Source organism: Leptonotus elevatus, chromosome 9, assembly GCF_054856555.1.
Source record: "Leptonotus elevatus isolate MCC_2025b chromosome 9, RoL_Lele_1.0, whole genome shotgun sequence".
Classification (NCBI taxonomy): domain Eukaryota; kingdom Metazoa; phylum Chordata; class Actinopteri; order Syngnathiformes; family Syngnathidae; genus Leptonotus; species Leptonotus elevatus.
Genome location: NC_141247.1, coordinates 17,501,535 through 17,522,475, shown reverse-complemented (window position 1 = coordinate 17,522,475; position 20,941 = coordinate 17,501,535). Strand labels below are relative to the sequence as shown.

The following is a 20,941-nucleotide window of genomic DNA, read 5'->3' as shown; positions in this document are numbered from 1 at the left end:
TCAAGGGCATAACTCTATTGATATATTTGAAACATTATCAACAGCAGTGCAGAGCTCTAACGTTTGCTGATGATTGCCTCAATACAGTTACTGAGATTAATTCGGCTCTGTGGGTACAATTATGAAGTCAATATTCTGCGTCTGTATTCCATAAAAAAACCCGAGGAGAACCATTCTCACCTTGTTACTGAGCTCCACATGTGGCCCTGAGCCATTTGTCAACTCGCCGCTCACGAACAAGCATGCAAGTTATTTGAACTCAATTCAGATAGCTGTATTTAGCTTGACTTTATCAAATATTTTACCAAAAAAGGTAAAAAATGTAATATTCCATTGGCCTTTGGCAATAACAGTTCCAGTGTGCATATTTTTGACATTTTTATACACATTCTGCTGCCAGTAATTCAACAATAATCCGTTGCCTGTTAATCATTTGTTTTCAGTGTAGCATACTTAAGCAAATACAATGAAATCTTATTAGATTTTTGCTGCGAGTTAATCAGAATGATCAGTTTGCACTTTTTAAATCCATTTTACAACCGATTTACTGACAGTGTGCCTGCATCCAGGCTCACGGCTCTTGAGAGATCATGAAAGTCTCATTAGGCTCGTCACTTGTGAAGCCCTCTAAAGTTTTACAGCAGCACGTTTGCCCGCATGATCAGTTAATTAATCTAAGGCGCGCGTATAATGTGAGTTCTCACCCACACATGCAGCATTAAACTGAGGCTACAGGCGGGAATAATGGGAACGCCCAGCCCCCCACGCGCCTTGGCCTAGAACAACATTTAATCAAGAACTTTCCGGACGAACTGAGAACCAGAAGGCACGTGTGTACATACATACACACATACACACATGCAGTGAGCAGTTCTACAAGCAGCCTAGTCCCTGAGAATCACAATCAGACTTTTTTGGGGTTCTTTTACAGGATGTGATCCAGTGGAGCATGGCCACACCTGCATCTCTTGCTTGCTGCAATTGGAATGGATTGTTCGTATGCTCTCACACGCACTACTGAAAACGCTCACACAAACACACAGCCTACTGAAACATATATTGAAGTAAATCATATGATGAGCATTTCAGTATGTGTGAGAACATACCAGTACACTGAAGCTTTGATTATGTGGAAATGTTTCAGTAAGAAGAAGAAAAAAATCACCAATTAGAATGTTGATTCCCTTATCTACAGAGGATCCCAGATGTTTATTTGAAGTAAGGCATCTATTTGACATTAGGTATTAATGCTTGCAAATGCCTTTGTAAGATGGAAAGAAAAACATTATGTAATTTTATCAAATAGTAGACAAGAGTATTTATTTATTTGAAGTAAGGCATCTAATTGAGATGAGCCCTTAATGGGCACAAAAGCGTGTCTAAGAAGAAATGATAACCATATCACACAATTTGTCAAATGATTACCAATTGTATTTATTTCCTCAATAACAGAGGATCCCAGTGTTTATTTGAAGTAAGGACCATGGTAAAGACCATAATGTGTACAGATGCTTAAATGACAAACATATCGCACACTCGGTCAAATGATTACCAGGTGTTTTTATTTCCTTGAATTGAGACGTCATAGGTGTTTATTTGAAGTAAAGCATCAATTTGAGACGAGGCCCTAATATTTACAAATGCTTTTGTAAGATGGAAGGAAAAACATGTTGTAGTTCATCAAATTGGAGTCAAGAGTGTGTTTTTTTTCTCAAAAACTAACAGTCACGTTTATTTATTTGAAGTAATGCATCTATTTGAGATTAACCCTTATTGTGTACAAATTCTACTGAGGAGAAATGAAAGACATATCTAGCGATTTGTCAATTACCCGGTGTTTATTTAGTCAACCACAGAGGGTCTCAGTCATTTATTTGAGGTAAGGCATTTATTTTAGAGGAAGCATTGATGTGTGTAAATACTTGTGTAAGAATAAAGAAGAACATTGTTATTCACCAAATAATGCCAGAGGGTGTTCCTCAAGGGTCTCAGGTGTTTATTGAGATGTGGTTTTCATTTTTCTAAACGATTGTTCAAGATGAAAGAAAACATGGTGTCATTTGTCAAACCGTTGCCAGTTGTGTTTATTTAATCAATTACGTGGAGTCTCATGCATTATATTCGAAATAAGGCATCCATTTGAGAAAATTCCTTAACGTGCAAATTCTTGCGTGAGATGAAATGACAACCATTGCGTGATTCATCAAAAATTTGGTTTGTGATGTGATAGTCAACTACTGAAGGTATATGTAAAGTAAGGCATCTATTTTACATACAGTATTTGTAAATCTTAGAAGTCACATTATTTTTAAGTTTAGAATTTTTCAATATCATAAAATCCTGCTATTCTAGTCACATTTTACAACCACTCTGTTGCTGAGACTCTTGTATTAATGATTCCAAACAAAAGCAGAATATTGTATTGGGCTTTAAATGTGCACTTGATGGCTATAGCTGGATCGTGTGATTATGGGAAAACACTGAAGCTGCGTGAAATAGCAACCTTGCCAGGTGCACAGCGAATAAAATATGAAAAAATGAACAGAATTGCTCTTATAATGCAACAACAATTGCTCTTACTTTGGGTTGCCTTAGTGGACTCAAAAGTACACTTGGACAATTTAGGAACACTGACTGGAAAAATGTAAGACAATAATGATGTGATTGACATTGTCACAGATGTATTAATTTGAACAGTATGCTTATTATTGTGCTTGTCATTTGCAGCTGTGTGCACAGCTGCAAATGAATCCCACTAAAAGCTGTTTCTAATGAGCCATTCACATCATCAATTCATCCAGAATAAACGTCTTTATTAGTCTGTAAAAAGAATTGCTTCCCAGTCCTTCAGCTGTCAGGAATGATGATGGATTTTTAAGAGCCTCTTTCTATTTCTCCTTGAAGACATTACAGATTAAATTGAATGTAAATTAAATCCGGCTGAAAGTTATCATCTTCTCGCGGCAGATCACGCAAGTCATCCATTTCCCCTACCATACTAATTACATCAATAAGCTTTTCCATATTGCAGTTTGAAAATACCAATTTGGTTTTAATTCTGAATGGTTGCCCTGAAATGTAGATAAATGTAGAGACATGTACATTGTTAAAACAACAACAACCTGTATGACGTAGATAGACAAAAAAAATCCTAGCATCCCTTTTATTGAAGCCAGCAGGTTGGGATGTGCTGCTGTTGTGCGCCGCGGTGTTTTGTTATCACTCATTTCCTGGCACGGCCTCCTCTGGCTCAAGAATAAACCATCATTGCCAGTGATGTCTCCCACTGAGAACCAACACACATCTCTGCCAGCGAGTCTATGTGTGTGTGCTGTGAACTACACGCATTTTAGCATCAGACACACAAAAGTGGAAAAACCTGAACTATAAGTGATCGGGTTGTGCTTGCTGCTCGCGTAAAGGCCAAACATACTGGGAAGTTTTTTTGCTGCCGGTGTTCTTGAGCAATTATTGCGTCTTTAGGAGACGATGTTCGTCCTCAGTACACATCTGGTTTGAATCTAACCTTTAGTATTACATTGCAACATCACTAAGAGGGATACATACACACATAATGAGGCCGAATTTGAGCAATGTACCCCGTGACTGATTTTTGCCAACGTGTTTATTCCCTCAGGCGTTTATTTGAAGTAAAATGCCTATTTGAAGAGCACCTTAATTTCTACAAATGCTTGTGTAAGGTTGCTGCTATTTATGGTGCTGTCCATTGGAGAAAACGGGACAAACATCTTAAGTATTTCCTCTGATAGTAGGTAAGGGTGTTTATTTGAAGTGAGGCATTTACTTATGCGAGTCATTATTTTTGCCCCAAATGCTTGCGCATGGGTGGGGATACACTATATACTATTTTTCCACAAATAGTAATTGTGGGTGTTCTCTACTCAACTACAGAGAAATGGTCTTTTATTAGAAGTAAGGTGTTCATTTTGGAGAAGGTCTTAATTTGAGAGAGCACCTATAGACACACTTATTCTTCCTCGAATAATGAGGTGGGTGTTCGGTTACTCAACTGCAAAGACTACCCGGCATTTATTTCGAGTAATGCGTCAATTTGAGAGGAGGTCTTCATGCTTGTGTGAGTGTAAATTAAAATAGGTAATTAAGAGTGTTTACTTGCTTAACTGCAGAAAGTACAGTACCAGGTGTTTATTTGTAGTAAGGCATGTATCCAGAGAGGTCAGAAAGGAAGGAGGGAAGGAAGCAACAGAGGGAAAAAGGCAGAAAAGGAGGTTTAGGTGAAGGAAGGATAACAAGGAAGGAAACAAAAAAAATATGCCATAAAAATGTAACGCAATACTTTATTGTTGCCAATCTTGCATAGTGTACGTGTACTGTACATGTGTTATGTGCATCAATATGTGCACATTGATGAATAATTTGTGGCAAACAACAAGAAACATTGAGTCATTCCGTATTCCAGGCGCAACAAGCCCCCTCTCGCAATCCCAACATATTCAAACACTATAAGCCCTCATGGGTTTATGAGAATTGATTAATGATGCCTGGCTCATTGAAAACGCTCTCGGCTTCACACATTATACACTCTGACATCCATTGTGCCGTACACTCGCGTGCTTCTACAATCCCACTGAAGGGATGCCATCACGTATTTTCCACTGGCGACCTTGGTCACGGAACATAAGGGCACGGCATTAATGCACAATCTCTCCCCAAAGCACCCGCACTGGATCGTCATCATCACACAAGTGCTCTGTTTCTTGTACTGGCTGCAAAAGAGGATGAGTGTAGCTGAAACCTTGACACAAGAAGGCTTATGTAGCAACAGTTGTTCTTTTTTCTTTTTTGCTCAGGTGCTGCTCTAGGCTCCTCAGCTCCCAGACAAAAAAATCAGGTTTGAGGATTAAAAGTCCCTCCTGAGAGAGTGAAGAGAAAAAGAGGCCATTGATCTGGCACTGTAACATGCTGCAGTTTTGCACACGGGTCAATGAAATTCCCTCCACTTTTCTTACCACTTTGATCAATATACGTCTCCCCCAAGTCCTCGGCCACTTGTGTTCATTTTGACTGCAACAGGAAGGTTAACACACTTTGATGAAGATTGCAGCCTCCGGAGAGACATGAAGTCGCAGAACATTTTTGCTTTTCATGCATTCCTGCTTTGAAATATCCAAGGTTTTATCTGACAAAGCGATTCATTTGGGTATTTGGTATATCGCGATAGCACTCCATGCCAGCAGGGAATTGAAAATTCAACTTTGTGGGGTTTTTTTTTTGCTTGTTGTTGCACCCTCTAGTGGTTTCAAGGCTCCCTTTGGACCAAAGCGAAATAAAACATATTTATATACAGGACATCACTTAGGCTTTCATGTAAATGCAGTGTGAAAAGTAGGATATTTGTCCCTTCTCATCACATCCATCCCAATTCAATACAAAAAAAAAGTGTAATTGGGCAGATTTAATAATTAACACATATTATATTGGTGCAAAAAAACATCAGTCCTCAATAGTACTCTTAGACCATAATGTAAAGTGGATCGTATTCAAGGAAGAGTTTGATGTGTGTGTGTGTGTGTGTGTGTGTGTGTGTGTGTGTGTGTGTGTGTGTTTGTGTGCGCGCGCGTGCGTGTGTGTGTCACATGAAATTTCATTTTATTTTATTTTTTATTTTCATATTATTTTTCTTATATTATTTTCGGAAGGTCAATTGAAAATGTACCTCTTTAAGAAACTTTAGATTTAAATATATACAGGACATAATATAAATATATACAAAATATTTACAAAAAATCCAATATTTAAATATATACAGTATATTTAGATATATACAGTATACAAATTTATATTTAATTATATACTGTATATTTTCTATCAAACAAAATAATATTATTTTATTTTACTTTGAAAAGCCTGTTCTCGAGTGCAATGGATGGATGGAGGGATGGGGGGTCAATTAAATTAATAAGTGTTTAATATTTTTTTTTAGTTATATGATTAAATACACAATTTTTAAATTATGCAAACATATACTACTATTCGAGGGTAAAAATATTAGTAATTTTTTAATAAATAATAGCCACATGAAATTTCATTTATTTAAGAAACTTTATATTTAAATATATACAGTACATCATATAAACATGAACAAATCTCATATTTAAATATATACAGTATATTTAGATATATACAGTATACAAATTTATATTTAATTATATACTGTATATTTTCTATCAAACAAAATAATATTATTTTATTTTACTTTGAAAAGCCTGTTCTCGTGAGAAGGATTTTGTACTGAAAGTAATGCACTGTAAAGAGTGCAATGGATGGATGGATGGATGCAATACATTGTAAAGAGTATAAATCAAAATTGGGGAAAAAGAATAAATCTGTGTGAATAAATTATGCGAAAATAAGAATAACCAACTGCCAACAACAACAAAATTTAAACTGTAAATGCAACAGGTTTAGGAAATAAATTGTATAACAATAAATTTTGTGATCTTGCATCAAATTTTTATTCATTTTTTTTTTTTTTATCTAGTGTTGTCATGGTTATAGCTAAACGACATGCCGTCGGATAGCAGGTAATTTATTTATGTACTGTCTAAGACGTCACTTCTGAGAGTGACTCATATTTGCAGTGTGAAGGCAATAACTAACTTCACTGGAGTGTGACCTGAGGCTGATCTAATGGAGCTGCTGCCCGCGAAGCCGAAAGATATCACCTTCTGCAAGATGCCATGAAATTGTCCCTGAAGGTGTCACACGCAGGAAAAGTGTTTTTTTTTTCTCAGTTATTTTTGTAGCAAAGAGAGTTTGTCCTAAGTGATCAGAACTTCACTAAACCTCCGTGGTTGAAGGTTCTCAAGTTTAATCGTGAATCAAAGAGACTGTTTTGCATATTACCTTGGCAACTGCCTTGTTCTTTTTTCTTTTTTTTTCTTCACTCCCATCATTAGTCCGGGGCTCACAATTTCCTTAATAGTAGTTTCATTCTAACGCGAGCATTTCGTATGCAAATAAGACTCCTCCCTGGCTTTGGCAAAATGAGACTCTCAGCAGAAAAAGATTTTGTTTCTGAACGTTAAGAAAAGAAAGAAAAAAAACATGAGGTGCTGATTAGCATATCAAGGAGGGAGAGTTCTTCTAAACATCCTCCCAGTGGAAATCTTGACAAAGACGTCTTAGTGAAGAGGTATTTTAGTCGCATTAATCTCAATTGCAATATTACATTGCTTTGATTATTCTTTGCTTTTTATCCTCTCTGTTAGCAGTTTAAAAATACGCCTCTCTCATTTCCCGTTCGGGATGGTCGATCTTCTGGTATATTCAAAATGCAGATATGACATACTTGTGTGACATGGACACAATTAAAACATGCTTGATTTCACGCAACACTGTTTTTCACAGAAAGATGATTTTAAAAAATGTGTAGGTTTGAACATAGGGTTGTTGGGGTTTTTTAGGCGTGCTTTGTCTACCCATGAAGAAAAACTTATTTCCCCCATTGGCTCGCAGTAATGCAAAGTATCATGGTGTATGTAGTTCAATTCAGCTGAAGCTGGCGAAAAGTCATGTTTTGGGAATTGTGAATCGAGTCAATTTGTGGAGGAAATCAAACGTGTTCTGTTTCCCTTTATCTGGCGATTAGCATGGGTCCAAAACATGCCTAATTAAAATTAAACTGCACTAATAAAGTAACCACCAGAGGGTGCTGGAAAACAACCTGGCCATTTAACAGATGTGCTGATTTTAATATCGTAGCATGAAGACGACGATGATATTGTGTCAAATTTTTATATCGCAATATCATAATATTGACGTTACCGTTACATCCCTAGATGACAAGACCAAAAGGATATGATGTCATTGACTGCAAAGGATTAACAACCAAATATTAAAGAGCTCAAGTTTAATTCGCAATTGTAAAATTGTCCCGTTACTTTTGGTCCAAGGTTATTTTACTTAACGAAAACTAATGGAAAAATTTAACTACAATTCAAAAAACAATTTTGTTAATCAACAAAAATGCTTTTAAAAAAAACGAAAACTAACAAACTAACTAAAACTATAATTATAGCGAAAATGTCCTTGTCTTTGGTAATTAATTTAATACATGAGCCTTTGGGGATTTTAATTGTGATTTTAAGTATTTTTATTTCGATATTAACCGGAATAAAGACTTTTGAAAGTGTCACAATGGGTTACTTTTTTCATTTTACCATAGTGTTTATAAAACTTTGCGCACAAGTAATACGCATTTTTAAAAAACTAAAACAAATACTTACAAAAAAAAAAAAAAACTAAAACTAATTTAAAAAAAAGTAACAGAACCACCCTGAAAACTAATTTAAACTAACAAAAAAAACAAAACACAAAACGACAAAAATTTACTAAAATATAAAACTATAATAACCCTGTTTTGGTCCCTTAAAAACTGTAAGGCAACATGTTGCTTTGCTACAAATTATGCAGTTAAAACGCATCTTGTTCATTTCAAATCTATTGTGGCGGTGCTTAGAGACTCAAAAAGGAGAGAATGAGGCATGTGCCCAAATGTATGGACCTGACTATATTAATTCCTGTAACAACATCCAACATAACTTTATACACTTTTCACACTCTTCATCCACTTTGAACACGCATGTGCAGTGATGGGAAACGGCCCTCCGAGTTTAAGCAGTTTGGTCGAAACCGAATTGGGTTTAAAACTGTGGTGCTGCTGGTGTGTGATGTTGGGGGGTATCAGGGGGTGTCACATTAGTGACTGTCTGACGTCTTGAAGGGTGAAGAAGGAGTGCGAGATAGGCTTAATGTCTGCTGTCGACTTCTATTTCCCTCTTAATTTCACACGCTGTTGACTCAGCCTATTAGGCGCTGCATGCTGGCCATCTACCAGCACACGCATAAGTCTTCCTCGCTCCGACATGGCCTTACTTATCTAATGAGCTGGGTGTGTGTGTGCGCGCACACATGTGTACGCGTGTCTGTGTGTGCGCGCACACATGTGTACGCGTGTCTGTGTGTGCGCGCACACATGTGTACGCGTGTCTGTGTGTGCGTGCCTTGATGCTCTTAGCAGGTTGTTCTCCCCGCCCCGCAAGACCGCGCCACAAATGTGCACTTTGCACCTGAAGTGTCTTGTGTGTTTTTCAAATCAATTAGCGTCCTCTCAGGGGGGTTTAGCAGGAAATGGTACAAAAAGTTAAGTACTACAATATGTTTGGGATCAACACACATGTCGCTGGGTCCGCACGAGCTCTATAGTTTTCTTTTCTTTACTGCTTATTATCACCGGCAGGTATGTTTGATACCACTTTTTTTCAGACTTATACCAGTGTGAGTACTCAACTCATGAGTAGTCACTGATACTACTAGTATTTTTTGATACATAAAATGTCCTTAAAAAAAACAAACTATGACATAATTTTAAAGTGATACTTGACTCAATTGGCCGTTTTATAATAATAGTAATTTTTTTGTCAGGGCTCATCATTTGTGAATGTCACATGACCAATCTGAGGAACGGTGATGTCATTTTCAGTCGACAGCAAGCGGCAAAGTGTGTTTTAATTATGAAGTTATTACATAAGTAAGTGATTCAAGTTAATTAAGTTAAATATTAACTTTTTATTGCTGAAAATTGATAAATGAGTCAAGTATCCCTTCAAAGAAAGACATATAGATATCCCAATATAGCATTTTTCCTTAAAGGGGAAGACAACCTTAAACATTTCTTGACAATATTATATGTGACCTCAATAGTCTAAACATAACAATCTGATTAATATTACATTTGTGAAATATGAGTTATGCAGCAAAATCCAGCCATTTTTATCGATCTCCGCTGGCGGCCATTTTGTCACTTACTATCTCGACTGAAGATTACATCACAGTTGCTCAGGGCTCAGGCAACAACCAATCACAGCTCACCTGTTTTCTGAAGTAGAGCTGTGATTTGTTGTTACCTGAGACCTGAGCAACTGTGATGTCATCTTCAGTCAATAGCAAGTGACAAAATGACTGCCTAATGATATTGATAAAAACTGCTGGATTTTGCAAAAAATTTAAACTAATAGAAATAGTTCAAATGAATTTTTGACGTCTGTAGCCATCAATGGCAGTGAATGAGTTAATGGCAATTTTCTGTTCCTGGACTGAGCACATATAGAAAAACACATTTAAATGTATGGACGATTAAAAGCATTTTTTAGGGTACACCAGATGTATGACAAAAATGCAATCTACTTTACCATATTTGGGAATTTGGTTTACTACACTGGTGTTCCGGCTGTTAAAAAAAAATTACATTCCCTTTTCTATTACAAGCCCTAGACTAGACATTAGACCATCTAAAAGCAGGTCTAAGTTGTGGCACACGATAATGGTGGATCTGATCAAAGTGCAGGAAGATTCTGCTGATATGTGTCATGAATGTCATCATACAGTACTTCATTCATTCATCAAAACAATAATGGCGGTTAGCTTGCATGTTTACAATTACAATTGACTAAATTTGCTAATTTGTAAGATAAAGCAAAAGATCCAACTGCCCTCATCAGTGGCATTAAATGCAAAGCAAATAATGCCGCGCTTATGTATCATGATCCGTACTTGTAATTCACCATACGAATAGAAATGCCTCACACGTCTGGTGATGCAATCCCCCGCGTATTTTTCGTATAGCACACAATATTGTGTTTGTCCACTTTCCCCAGAAAATAATGTGCGACACCGGCTCTCTTTAGCAGGAGCGAGCGCCACGTCTGCCCCCGTGATTTGCCACTCGGTCAAACACACCTCCAGAGAAATAGATGTAGTGGCGTGCCCTCCGCACAGCGATGAAGGTCACTGCGCTCCTTGGAGAAAGAGGCCATTTGGAGCACAATTGTTTCTGCGCAGCTCACAAGGAAGGGTGGAAAGAGCCAGTCGAAGCTGTTTGGGATTGTGGCCGTGGAATGATGGGGGATATTGTCACACATTCCTCCAGGCCTCAGGTGAAGTATGTGTGAGTCCTTGGAGTGGTGACAGCGTGGCAGGTGTGAAGGCTCAGCCTGCAGCGATGTTGTATGCCGAGGTATAGAAAAACATTACACGGCTTAAAATCATGTTTGTGTACTGCAGCTGCACCAGATGGCACTGCTTTTCTTAGTCTTCTTGATGCTGGATACCATTTGATTAATTAAACGGAGCCAGGCAGTCACGTGACCGCACATTGTCTCCAAGTGGCCCCACACGGAGGCAAACTTTTTAGAATAACGTATTGACGAGATCTATTTATAGACTTTAGCTCACCAGTGATCCGAGTGAGGAAAATGCATGGATGAACTATCTTGAGGTGAAAAAGCTACATCTCATTATGTATAATTATATACTGTAACTACTCATCTGTAGTCAGACTTTGTGCTGTTTCACATGGAAAAAGAAAGGAAGTTAATTTAAGACCATTTATTGTGGCAGAATTTGCTTTCGCTTGTTTTACATGAAATAAGAAATATTGTTCTAAAGTGATATTGTGGGGTAGCATTTGTATTAGCATATTCACATTTTTATATTTTGGTCTGACATTTTACATCCACGCACAACCTAAAAAATACAGTAAATTAAAAGTTAACTTTTAGCCATTACTCAATACTTGAGTAACTTTTTCACTGAATACTGACTTTTACTCAAGTTATTATTTGGAAGATTACCACACTTTTACTTTGAGCAGTGCTAACTTTATGTTGTCTGTGATATTAAATTGTTCAGGTGTCCCAATATTAATGCCTCTTAATGAGTCCATTTATTTATTTATTTATGCAAAAAAAAAAAAAAAGATTAACCCAAGCCTAAAGGCATTTACGGGACATTTTTTGTCATTCTCTTTTTTTCAAGGCGTTTTGACTATGTTGAATAAATAAGGCAACATTTACCAGCGATTATTAATTTAAAATGGCCACATCTATTATTTAAATAACCCTAATTGGCGAAATCACACAACAAAATGGTACATGTGCTTTTTGTGACAATGACATTCCATTGAAAATGCAATTTTGGTCCAACATAATGCAATCCTTTACATCAACAATTCCATTTGGATGACTGGTTTTGAATTTGTTATGTTTTATATTTTTACATTAGATTGTGCTACCCCCCCCCCCCCCATTCAAAGCAGACAGCAACATTTCACACCTATTACTGTTTCCTGCAATGTGCTACTGAAATTGCTGTAGGATAATGCTGTGTATGTTAGTTTACCAGAATTATAGACTCCAAAATCAATAATTAATGTGACCAGAGTGGCTGTGTTGACTCTGCACTGTAATTCTATTACAAGAAGCATCACTGTTATCATCTCTTTAATTGCACCATTTGGAGACGATGATGGTTTTGACACTGGCCGTGATGGAATCATTACCGTCATCACGCAGTCATTTAACCTTCAATCTTTGTCCCCTCAACCACTTGAGCCCCATGAGCCGCCAATAACATGAAAACGTGTGTGTGTGTGTGTGTGTGTGTGCGTGTGCGTGTGCGTGTGTGGGGGGTGTGCGTGTGCGTGTGTGATCCATGAATTATTTGAATGGAGTGCATGCCCTGCAGGCAATGAGGGTGACGGCGGCTCTCGCTCTTCTTCAAGTTAATGTAGATGGATTGCCTGCGAGGCGGCAACCGGGGCAAGGACCTAAACCGCCTATCTGCAAGCTGCACAGGGAGACAGATGTTCGCTCCTGTATCCCCACCAATCCCACTACCTTTCCTGCTCCCAAAGTGGCTGTGACACATTTGGGGAGAGTAGAGGTGGCTGGGAAAGTCAGAACCAGGATTCAACGGTCAAGATGTTGCAGTAATTAGAGATGGCCCTGATAGCATGCTGCTCTGATTGGATGGATGGATGGATGGATGAATGGATGGATGGAGGCTGAATGTAATAGTGTAAAGAGTACAAATCAAAATTGGATGGATGAATGAATGGATGGATGGGTGGATGGATGGATGGATGGATGGATGGATGGAGGCTGAATGTAATACAGTGTAAAGAGTACAAATCAAAATTGGATGGATGAATGAATGAATGGATGGATGGATGGATGAATGAATGAATGGATGGATGGATGGAGGCTGAATGTAATACAGTGTAAAGAGTACAAATAAAAATTGGATGGACAGACAGACAGCTAGCTAGCACCGGATCATCACGGCATGGAAAGCCCCAAGCGAGATGCTAACTATCAGCTATTTTGCGAGCTAATGACTTTCTTAGGCTCCTCTCCGCCAGCTGATGGGCTGCGGACTCATCCAGGAAAGGGAATTTATAAAAACAAAAAAAAACATGCTGTTCTGTAAATACCAACATCTAAACAAGACATATTTGTCAGGTGTAGCTAGCTAGCTAAGCTAACTGTGTGCTGTAGGCCTAGTGGTTATAAATGGGCTTAACTTGCAACTGCGCTGGATAACCACTGATGTCAAAAATACATTAAAGTTCTTCTATATTGGGGCAGGGGTGTCTAATACACCCAAGTGTATCACTAGACGTTTTAGTTATGCCAAAAGAAAAAAAATCAGGAGAACTGAAATGGTGAAAAAAGGTTTTGTGATTATCTCCTCAACTTAATTTAATTTTCAGCCTGCACATTTTCAGCAGTTATCTTCAAACGTGTATATCCTAATATATTGAAAAATAAATCTCTATACTGTGTTCACTCCACAGTCCTTAAAATATTGCTTGTGCAGTTATTAAAGGTTTTATGATGGCGAGAGTTGGACCTCGGAATGGATTTCTATTTCCGTGATTACTTATGAGCTAATTCTCGTGATTTCTTCACTTCAACCTGATTTATTCCAATAATTTGGAGGTTTTGATAAGAAAGTTCACAAAGCCATGACACATCGCCGTGTATCAGAACGGGCATCTTTCTCCATGAGCCTCATATTTCATGTCAGGGACATTGGTTTTCTGGTCAACCTCTGCTGTAAGCCACCGCCGTTGCCGTTCCATCCATCATCTACTGACCTTCAGCACTGTGCCCCGAGCAGGGGAGGGAGTGACTGATGTCGCCTCGGTCGCCACATCCCCACGCCAGGGACCCAACGGCCCTCCCCTCACCGATATCCGTCCGCTATTATCCGACCCCGGTGTCCACAGATTCGCATCAGCGCTGGCGGCTTTAATTATTCACGGCGCTGAATCACGGTCTCATCGGAGAGATAGCGCGGACCTCTCTCAGATCTTATCTGTGTGGCTGTGTGACACTATCTCATCCTTCTTTTATATACACTGTGGATTAGAGCGGGCAAGTGCTGCTCTCAGAATGCCTAAATGCCCAAAGCACGGGGCCGGCAGTCTATTAATAACGTGGAGGGGAGCTTCACCTAAAAAGAAGCTCTTATTGCTTATTATATTTCACTTCAATTACAACTCTAATAAGCTACTGAGCAAATACACTCACCAGACATTTGAAAGCGTATACCACCAAATTAAAAAGTCACCTATGCTAGACCTTCCAGATATTTTGGAGTCGTAGTGTTAGAGGGGCAACACAATTGAATAGTGGTTAGCACGTATGCCTCACAGTTAAGCTTTAGTGTTTATATTAGTCCATGTTTCTTTTGGTAATTAGATATTGGGTTTGGAAACAGATATTAAAAATAGAAAAACGTCTGGTTATGTCATTTTTGTTTTAAAATAGAAACACCAAAATTCAAATACAGCTTGATCGTCCTGAATAAATAATGATAACTCAAAAACAAAAATAGACTATCGCCATAGCACGAGACACATTCCCGGAAGTTGTCGCCAATGACATTTCTCATACTGACCAGTAGATGGGGTCTGGGAATGTGAGTGTGAATCGCTGTTTGTCTATGCGTGCGCTATGATTGTTTGGCAATCAGTCCAAGGTGTACCAGGCCTCTCGCCACAAATGTGACTGGGATAGGCTCCAGTACACGATGGATGGATGGATGGATGGATGGATGGATGGATGGATGGATGGATGGATGGATGGATGGATGGATGGATGTTCAATTACCATAAAGTATAAATAGTGACAATAATAAAACTCTAAAAATCTTAAACTCCAGTCAGGTAATAAATGCATGAATGGTCTGGTTAATTTTGGTATTTCAAACTCACCCCAGGCACATTTGAACCCTCCAGGCTGGCTGGAACTCTGGATCGTATTTCTCAGTGACAGGTCCCGGACTGATGAGGGGAAGTGTGGCTTGTCTTTTGGTTACCTGGTGGAGGACAAGAGGAGGAGAATCGGGGGTGAAATGAGGGTTGAGACACAAGGGGAGCTGCCTGATTGACAGGCTGATGGGTCGTGGCTGTGGGCGAAGGTGTGGACGTGTTTGGGGAGCTGTCTCCAAAGATAAGCATCGGCGAAAATGAGAGGCGAGATGGTAATCTTTCACGGGAAGTCGAGGCGATTGTGTTGCAGGTCCAAACCACAGGAGGGATGCTGACCTTGTGGGCCTGCGTCAGGTCTCCGAAACTGCTGCATACTTTACGATAGTTGTTCAGAGTTAACACTCAGTACATAGGCATCCAAGCCTGTTGTAAGCCTAATATGCTAATGTCTTTTATATCTTTTTATAGAGTGTCAAGCATTTTTTAATTCAACATGTGGCTTGGTTTAGTGTTAGAAAACAAATGTGTATGGATACGGTTTAACTGCAGTTATTGAGTTGAGGCAGGATAATTTGGTGGTTGGGATCACTGTGTACATACTTAGTAGCTGCTGCATTTTTTGCTTGTTATTTTGCCATATTAGCCCGTCCCCCAATAAATAAATAAATAAATACATACATACAGAAAAAAAGCATGACCTATTTATAGAGAGATGTGGCAAAGGCAATCAAAGTTTTTGTAGCAAATCTGGGTAAAGGCAAATAATGAAACAATTCACCAAAAAAAGAGGCTTCAAGCTATTAAATAACTCTCCGAGTTGAACCTTACTGTCAAAGCAATCATAAAACCAATAGAATTAATTTAGTCTATTTACAACAACTACATTTAGCTTTGCCAGTAGAAAGTCTGTTTAGCTCAATGCTAACAAGCAATGAAAAACGCCACTGACATGCTTACGGTTAGCATTGGCAATCGCGGTTTTAGAAGCTTATGTAGCTCCGCTACATACTGTAGATGCTATTTATTAGCTCATCAATGCCGTTTATTATTATGTATTATACATTAAGTTTGTGGCCTTAAAAGCAAAGTTATGTGTTTTAATTAAGCAATATGACATTATTTTTGTTTAATGTTTAGTTTGACTGTAAACCTTAACTGAGAGTAGTAATAAACAGCTCAAAGCCACTTTTTTAAGGGTTGCAATTGAAGACGAGGCAATTTCTTGGACTAGTGGCATACAGTCGTGCACAAATTTCTGTCAAGTAGTAAACCCAAGATGCTATATTGGTCCATCTGAAGCAAATATACGTTTATGTTAGAAAATAGCATTACACAAAGTATAACGCCGCTTTCTAAGGGTTAACATATGCCTTTAATGAATTTTGCTCTTTACTCTGATGAAAATATTTCATCTTGACATCGAATGTCACCCTGCTGCTGACGTTAGTTCTTATACAGAGTAGAAATGAATGCCCACGTCAATTGATTATTCATTTGACATGGAGTTACCTTAACTTTCTTTTATGTTAACTATCATGATATTTAATGCTTGACGTCTCCTGTCGGAAGGAGAAACTTTTTTTTGTTCGTTTGCATAAAAACTCTCGACTGAATACAGTATGCGGGCGAAAATAAAACTTTACATTAGAATATCAAGCTCTAGACTTTAAATGTATCTGCCCTTCTTTGAATATGTGTATGTGAAGTGCATATCACAAGGAAGCTTACACACAAGCTCCATTTCCTTGATGCCCACAGCAAAGCCAGGTCACAAATCCCAAAGTAGCCCGGCTGAGTGTCCACAAAATCCCCCCGGCTGCACCCCGTTCCCTATTGGCTGCAAGTTTATTTTCCAGTTTCATCTTTATAATCTCTTTTTCTTTCATGTGACTCATCCAACACCACTTCCCATGACCCGCTAATCTCAGCAAAGTAGACAAGACGAGGCCCTGCTGTGAGTTGCACCGCACTGGCAAAATCCAATTCTAAATTGGAGTCCGCAAAATCCTCGCTTTGGATTGCACGGCATTGCCGAATTTTGGGATTGTATGTCTGTTTGGGAGTGTGTTTCCTTACTTGTCACTCACAAAAACTTTGAATAATACTGACAGTCATTTGCAGAAGGTTTGGGACCAGATACTAGTATATTTGCTCCTGTACTTTAATGACTCACAAATAGCAGCCACTTCTTTAGGTACACCAACAAACCAGATCCAGTAAGAGAACTGTATAAAAAATGATGCCTCTGTGTTGATTAATATCAGAAAGGTATTCGTTTAACAATACAATTACAATATGATTATTGTAACCATAGACAAGCCCGGCCTCTTTAAGGCACATGCATGTAGCGGACATGGCAATATATATACAGTATCTTTTATACATTTGATATTTTATGCCAATTTTTTTGGTGTGTTCAAATATGTTCAGTTACTTTAAAAAAGTAACTTAGCTACTTTTTAAAAGTAACGTTACCAAGTTTATTATACTTTATGAAAACTAACAAAACTCAAATAGAAAAAAAAAACATTGTTGAGAAATATTTTATCTTGCACCAGACACATACTCAACAAAAACTAAAAAAATATATATATAAAAAAACATGCTTTCAAAACTGATTAAAACTGATTTTTTTTAAAAAGTCAAAACTAAATCAAAACTTACTACTGTATAATGAAAAATCCAAAACTATTATAATAACACATCAAGTTCATTTACTAGTACATTCAGGACATGCTGACAACCTCCTTTGATATAAACGTGACAATTCTAAATTAGAAGTGGATTTTTAGTTCTAGTAATAATGCTTAAAAATAAAGATTTTATTAAAAATGAAAATATAGTTTTTTCCTACTTAACATAAAATAAAAACTTGATTTTACTTCTTTTTTTAAACAAGAAATTAAAAAGATTTTACAAAAAATATATAGTCTTTTTGGATTTTACTTAACATTTAATATGCTATTTAATTTGCTATCTTACTCCAGCTTATACCCGCATTCCAAAAACATGCATGTTAATCGAAAACTCAAATTTGCCCATAAGGGTGAGCTTAAATGCTCGCAATGGCTGGCGACCAGTCCAGGGTGTGCACTGTTCATCGCCTACTCAGCTGGGATAGGCTCCAAGCACACCCGAGAGACTAATAAGGACAAGTGTTATAGAAAGTGGATGGACGCATTTGATGTATTTTCTTTTCTGAGTGCATATTGGAGTCATGCAAGTAAAGTTGCAGGGCAGTTACACCAAAAGAGTCTATGTTGTAAACTTACTGGTGTTCTATTCATATACTTGTTTGCTCCATAAGGCTTTGTCACAGAAAAAGCTATGTTGAATATAATTAGACTGAAGGAGAGTGAAAACAAGAGCTTGTCTGCACACTGTGCTACGAGAATGAAAGCAGTGTGGATGTGAGAGAAGCGTCATGCTGAGTGAACATGATGCTCCAGCGGGTCTCCGGGGCCATCTGTTGGCTGTGTCACACCGCGGGAGACTACAATTATCCAGGAGAGAAGGAAGCATGTATTCAGAAAGACTCCCCCCTATGATCTCCTTTTTACTTTCTCGATGTGACTTGAGAGTGGAGGGGAGTAAGGGAGAGGGTCATCTGCGACATCATTTCATTTTCATGTGGCTTTTAAATGTGTTCACTTTCTCGGCCGCTAATCACTACAATCTGTTTGCAGAGGGCTGCTGGGATTGACTCGGAGCTATTGAGAACGTTGATCCAAAATCATGACTGTTTAAAGAGCAAAACTACGGCATCATTACTGATGCTGCTAAAGTTGCACTAAAGCATAAGGGATTGTCTCTCACGCTCAATGGCTATGGTAAATTTTCAATATCAATGATAAACAATTTCTCTGGCTGTAAAAAAAAAATCTATTAAAAAAACGGGAGAACAAGGATAATTTTGTCCTTGTTTTATTAGTTGCAAAATCCATTGTGACATCTTTCCCCATATTGTGAGACAACTTACCCATTAGTGGGGCAGCATGTCACATTTTCACTCCCTCTATTTGATGGCTTAGAACTCTGCACTGACACAAAATATAAAAATGGCATTAATACAAAAACTATTCCTAAGACTTTGATCTTTCATCTGGTATACATTTTGTTTATATATGGTGTATTGGATCCAATAAATATAGGCTATAAAAGTATAAAAGTGATACAACTAGCCCATGTTTCCCCTACTTTAAGATTCATCCTAAAACAATACTGAAGTCTAATAGTGACTGTTTTTCAATATTTGTATTCATTTTTCACTAAATATTGATTTACAACATTATGTATACTTCATATTTGTCTTATGATTATATAAGATATATAGATATTCAGGCAGCCTGTGTTACCGGTAATAAACTAGAAACTGCTCTTAATCAAGTCATGATAATTTTATTGTTGTGAGCAAGTACAAACGACAGATTTTTCTTAGATGTCACTGTTAACAGGAGGTTTAGAGCAAGAGAGAGAGAGAGAGAGAGAGACAGACAGAGAGACAGACGAGACAGAGAAAAGTATACACCCATTGTTGACAGCTCGTGTGTTAAATTTCTATTCACACTTTACAAAGTCTTTAAGGGTACCAATCTAATAAGAAACCATTTCATCCCTGACTTGATTAAACGATACAATGCTATACAGTACAATACTGGACTGTACTAAAATTTCTGGGCACCCATTGCAATAGCTTCTGCACCATCTGCTGGTGAGAAATCGTTACAGCGTTTACCAGAAATTCCAAGTACAGCACTAGTACCAGGGTTGGGAGGGTTACTTTTAAAATGTAATCCGTTACAAATTACCTGCTAAAAAATGTTTAGTTAGTAACGTAATCCAAGTACCATAATATCAAAGTAATGTTACTGGATTACTTTTGGATTACTCCAACATAGAGTATGCTCATGAAGACAAAATAAAAATAAATATCACCACATTATATATTCTATACAATGTGCCCCTGCTATTTGCTGGTGATAGGGACCCAGGCAGCCTATAAATAGCAAAAATCCTTGTGTAATTAAAAAGCATGTAGGCGATTGATTGATGGCCATATGCTGTTTTCGAACTGTCACTGAAAGCAACCACACCTCACAGTTTGATGGATGGATGGATGATAGATAGATAGAGAGATAGATAGTCATCCAATGAAGATGATGATGATGATGCGTGACATCAACTGCAAAATGAACTTTTATCCCAGTCACAAGTTTGGCCGTGTATATGTTGTGCATGATGTTTAAATAGTGAAATGGTGGCAGGAAGATTTGTTTGGAAGGTGTAACTCACATTATGGTTGTAGGCTAGCAGGCTAGCGGGCTAGCTAGCAAGAAGCTACAACGCGTAGCATGCCGTTGGACTCTCAGCTCAAACTTTCGTTCCGAGTAAGTTCCAGTGAATACCGGTCGCCATTTCCTCCTCCCGTCCATGGAGCTTCTTTAAACTGCCCGCGTGTGGAGGACACGACTAGTCAGTTAGTCCCTACCTCTCCGACATGTAACAACGGTCCCACTCGCGCGGGCGTGCACGCGCTCTCTCTCGCCCTTTCGCGCTCTTTCGCACTCTCTCATGTAGAAATTGTAATCCCTCGAAGTAACCCCCATTTTTAATAAATGTACCTGTAATCTGATTAATTTTTTTCCTGTAACTAATGGAATAGTTACTTCTTTTTTTTGTAGCCTGAGCACTACAATATTTTACTTCTCAGACGTTTGGCTATACTGCAACTAATCCTGCATATTGCTAATAAACTGGGTCATAACATCCATTGATGTGTCAAATCCAATATTTTCACCCTACTATTCCCAGCATAGGTTTGAATGAAATGGCTCTACTTTT

General features: G+C 38.1%; 1 long non-coding RNA gene across 1 annotated transcript in view; it reads right to left on the bottom strand.

Annotated features, from left to right (window-relative positions):
- The window catches only part of LOC147168603 (uncharacterized), a 47,157-nt gene extending 26,228 nt beyond the window's left edge, over positions 1-20,929 (bottom strand). The window contains exons 1-2 of the long non-coding RNA XR_015096023.1: positions 20,393-20,929; positions 15,104-15,207 (exon numbers count right to left, since the gene is read on the bottom strand). This is a non-coding gene — a long non-coding RNA (uncharacterized LOC147168603). The remainder of the gene's footprint in view (positions 1-15,103; positions 15,208-20,392) is intronic.
- Between the last annotated feature and the right edge of the window lie 12 nt (positions 20,930-20,941).